Source organism: Crocuta crocuta, unplaced genomic scaffold, assembly GCF_008692635.1.
Source record: "Crocuta crocuta isolate KB4526 unplaced genomic scaffold, BGI_CrCroc_1.0 scaffold179, whole genome shotgun sequence".
Taxonomy (NCBI): domain Eukaryota; kingdom Metazoa; phylum Chordata; class Mammalia; order Carnivora; family Hyaenidae; genus Crocuta; species Crocuta crocuta.
The window spans coordinates 11,593,725-11,598,447 of record NW_027551568.1 but is presented as its reverse complement, the minus strand read 5'-3'; the positions used below and the strand labels follow the sequence as shown (position 1 = coordinate 11,598,447).

Sequence of the window (4,723 nt, the reverse complement as noted above, 5' to 3'; positions counted from 1 at the left end):
TGGGGCGCCTGGGTGGCTTAGTCCGTTGAGCGTCCGACTTTCCCTTAGGTCATGATCTCGTGGTTCGTGGGTTCGAACCCCGCGTCGGGCTCTGTGCTGACTGCCAGCTCAGAGCCTGGAGCCTATTTCGGAGTCTGTATCTCCCTCTCTCTCTGACCCTCCCCTGCTCACGCTGTCGCTCTCTCTCTCTCCTAGAAATAAATAAAACATTTTTAAAAAATTAAAAAAAAATAAAAGGTGAGACTGAATAAGATGTCCCAGGAAGACGGAGTGTCCAGAGAAGAGAGCCGACTTGTCTGGGAGTGTTAGCACCAAGAAGCAGGTGGAGGAGAATCACTACAATGGAGATGGACAGAGAGAAAGACCAGAGAAGACAAGGGGAGTCAGGAGAACGAAGCTTCTGAGAGCAGAGGCTGGAGGACCAACACCATTAAATACAGTAGAAAGAAAAGATAAGAGCAACTACTGGTCAGAACATAGTAGATCATGGGTGTCTTTAGAAAGAGCAGTAGTGGGCCTTGCAGATCCCGCCGAGCTGGAACCAACCTTACCACCCAGCCATGGCCAACGCCACCATGTTCTTCAACATCCATGTGGACAGTAAGCCCTTGGGCCACGTCTGCTTCGAGCTGTTTGCAGTCAAAGTTCCAAACTAAGCGGAGAATTTCTGTGCTCTGAGCACTAGGGAGAAATTATTTGGTTACAAAGGTCTCTGCTTTCTCAGGATTATCCCGGGATTTATGTGCCGGAGTGGTGACTTCACACACAATAATCACACTGGTGGCAAGTCCATCTGCAGGGAGAAACTTGATGATGAGAATTTCATCTTGAAGCACACAGGTCCTGGCTTCTTTACCGTTGGGAATGCTGGACCCGATACAACGGTTCCAAGGGTTCATCTGCACCCCCAAAACTGAGTGGTTGGATGGCAACCACGTGGTGTTTGGCAAGGTGAAGGAGCGCATGAACATCGTGGAGGCCGTGGAACTCTTTGGGTCCAGGAATGGTTAGACCCAGAAGATCACCATTGCTGACTGTGGACAAATCTAATGAATTTTTTTAAATGTTTTATTTATTTTTGAGAGAGAGTTAGAGACAGCGTGAGCAGGGGAGGGTCAAAGAGAGGGGGAGACACAGAATCTGAAGCAGGCTCCAGGCTCTGAGCTGGCTGTCAGCACAGAGCCCGACGCGGGGCTCGAACCCACGAACTGTGAGATCATGACCTGAGCCGAAGTCGGACTTTTAGCCGACTGAGCCACCCAGGTGCCCCAAATCTAATGAATTTAACTTGTGTCTTGTCTTAACTACCAGGCCATTCCTTCTGTAGCTCAGGAGAGCACCCTTCCACCCCCATCTGCTCAAAATCTATAATCTTTGTGCTCCTGCTGCAGCTCCACAGTCCCGTGTTTTCCTTACCCCCCTCCAAGTTCAGCTGGAGTGCAGAGTGGAGTTTATGATCATGAAATAAAAGCTATACAACAGCAGCAGCAACAACAACAAAGGAGCTGTAATGACTGAAGTTGGTGGATGGATTGCCATGAGTTGAGGAATGAAATGAAGAGGAAGAGGTGGACACTAAGAATGTAGACTCTTCTGCTTACAAGTCTGGATGAAGAGGGAGAAAAGTAGAATAATACCTAGGAGGACCACCAGGTGAGTGTGGAGCTTTATGGTATGAAATTGGCTTTGAAAAAGAGCTGGTAGAGAAGGAGAAGCAGAGAAGAGAGAGACACTGGTCCCACTTCAGAAGAGAGATCACTGATGGAGCCCAGTCCTGGAAGTTACCAGGGCCAACCACCCTTTACACTCCTTGTTCGAACATTTGTCCAGACCCCAAACCCCACTGCTAGATGGGAGCTCCATATCTGCTGTGCCAGGCACATTTTCTGGCACATGGTTGTGTCCAGTCAATGCTTGTGGAGTGAATGAATGACTAAGTGAATAGCTGGGTGGATATTCAACACTAGGAGATAGAGCAGAAGAAAAGATGCTTCTCTCTGCAAGTGGCAGAAGGCTAAGATTCAAAACATGAACTCATTCAACAGAACTCCAGGCACCTTGCACAAGATAACAGTCTTCAGTGAGGAAATCTTCCAGATATCCTTTAAAGACACACACCTATAAACAAAGTCCCCACCATACCCCAACCATATCAGGTTAGATGAAGGCCTCTAGTGAGAGCTGTTGGATTAGAACCAGAAAGGCTGGAAACCAACAATCTTTATGTTTTGATGAATTGAACATTTTAACAGCGCTGATTTTTATTAGCACATTTAATTTGGCTATAAGAACCTACTGTGATTGTGTTGTTTCATTTTTTACCTTGATGGCGGGGGTGGGGGGGGAGGTGAAGTGAGAGAAGTCTGTTTCTTTCTCAAGGCATTTCTTTGAGTTGCCAGTTGAATTTCTCTCCCATAATAACTAAAAGTTTGGCCACTTGCAATAATAGCTGAGGAAAGGGTCTTGTTTCACTTGATCAAGGTCTCTAAGACCATGGTCTCCATAGCTCATCCCTCCTATCTGCAAGAGGAATATTTTGGGCCCACAGTTGGCTGCATCAACCAAGAAAGTTACACAGAGGATGTGAAAGTTACACAATGGAATACTACTCAGCAATGAAAAAGTATGAAATCTTGCCATTTGCAGCAATGTGGATAGAACTAGAGGGTATAATGCTGAGTAAAATAAGTAAGTCAGAGAAAATTAGATATATGATTTCACTCATATGTGGAATTTGAGAAACTCAACAGACGAACAAAGGGGAAGGGAAGGAAAAATAAGATAAAAGCAGAGAGGGAGGCAAACCGTAAGAGCCTCTTAAATACAGAGAAAAACTGAGGATTGCTATAAGGGAGGTGGGTGGGGGATGGGTTAAATGGGTAATGGGTATCATGGAGGGCACTTATTGGGATGAGTACTGGGTGTTATACGGAAGTGATGAATCACTGAGCTCTACTCCTGAAGCCAAGACTACGCTGTATGTTAACTGACCTGAACTTAAAAAAAAAAAAAAAAGATAAAAAGATTTTTTAAAAAAGTCAATGCATGATGTTTGGCTCAGAACACACTGAAAGACAAAACAAGAAATGTCATTTTGGGAAGACGGTGAGGGTAAATGGGGAAAGCAAAGAGCTTAAAAATATACTTAAAAAAGTAACATAAAGGAAGAAAGTACACTCACTCCTTGGGTCTCAGATTCATGGTTCCCCATTGGTAGAGGCAAAGCCCCCATGAACCTCATCTGTAAAATGGAAATGCATTCAATTAAAATTGTCCTCTGCCGCGTGCCAGACACTAAGCTAGGCACTTAGAGGCATCAGTGAACAATAATACCCTTTCTTCTGAATGTTCTAAGAAGCATATGAGATAGCGTCTTTAAAATTACTTGGTGACAATTTTTGAAAGGTGCTGAGTTAGAGGTAATTTCAGTGATGATGGTACTTCTCATACACAGAATGTAATGACACAAGAATGTAGCAGAGGAGGATGGTTGACAGAATCATTGAATGTCTTGTCAGCTGGGCTGTGAGTTCCATGGAACCAGGGATCGTATCTGCCTTATTTACCTCTCTGAATCACTAGCACAGTCCTTGACACATAAATATCAAGTTATTAATAACAAATCATTCTCGATTGATTGTTGCCAGTTAAGTTACGAAATACCTCCAAAGTTTGTATTCTTCATATATAAACACCCATGACCTTCTGACAACTAGAGATAATGCAAGGCACTGGATACAATACCTGGTCCATAGAGGTGCTCAGGAAAGCTAACTCATCCCCAGGGATCACTTCTTACTTGTAGACTCAGCCTAGTTGAATTTACTCACCTGATGGTCATGGGTGGGAAAGTCTTCAGAGCTCCTTGAGTGACTCCCCACATGTGTAAGGGAGGAATTAGGCACAGTGATGTGAAGGGAGGTGCCCAGAGCCACTGACTCGATAAAAGACAGGGCTGGGGCTGGGCCAAGCTCCAGGAGGGATGCAAGGAGCTGAGACTAGTCAATGCCCTTGAGGTATGACTGGTATAATTAGGGAGATAAGCTTCTCACCAGGGAAACCATTAAATCCATGTTGGGGGAGAAGAGTGTGAGCGGGAATAAAGGAGAAGGCAGTGTGGACAAGCAGCAACTTCAGCTGGGCTCTGAGAGGAGTATGGGGAGGAGGTGAGGGGGATTTATAATCAGGAAGAGCATTTTGAGCAAGATCTCAGAGGTGACAGCGGTTGTGATCAGTCCAGGGTTTAAGAGGAAAGCCAAACTGGGAAAGAGACAAAGCTAAATGACCTACACCAAGTCCCTATGCATGTCTGCCAGGGCTCCCCACCCTAGTTTAGTTCACCTGTCCTGTAAATTTATAGGACAGACTATTGTTATTCTTGTCAGTTGGAACTCACTACCACCATTGATATTTGAACCAGGTCTGTCTAATGACAAAGCTTCTGTGCCTTTCATTCTACACACATGTCCTCCTGGAGGGGCCAGTTGGGGCCAACTTGGTGATGAGATCTCGCACCGGAGATCTTGGTTCTACCCCTGAAGAGCAGAGTGACCTGGGTAAGTGATGTAGCCTCCTCCCCCTTCCCTCCTGTCATATGAGGTGTGATGGGTCCTGTTTTGTAAATGGGAACAACAATTCCTAACATATGCCTGTCTTGCATCAGCCCTGGGGATTTCCTCTGTGAGGTTCTCACCCCAAAGGATGGCTTGAGGACCTGCCAGGA

The 4,723-nt window shown here is 45.4% G+C and overlaps 1 pseudogene; it reads left to right on the top strand.

Annotated features, from left to right (window-relative positions):
* The first annotated feature begins 560 nt into the window (after nucleotides 1-560).
* Nucleotides 561-1,050, top strand: LOC144220315 (peptidyl-prolyl cis-trans isomerase A pseudogene; annotated as a pseudogene).
* The last annotated feature ends 3,673 nt before the right edge of the window (nucleotides 1,051-4,723 follow it).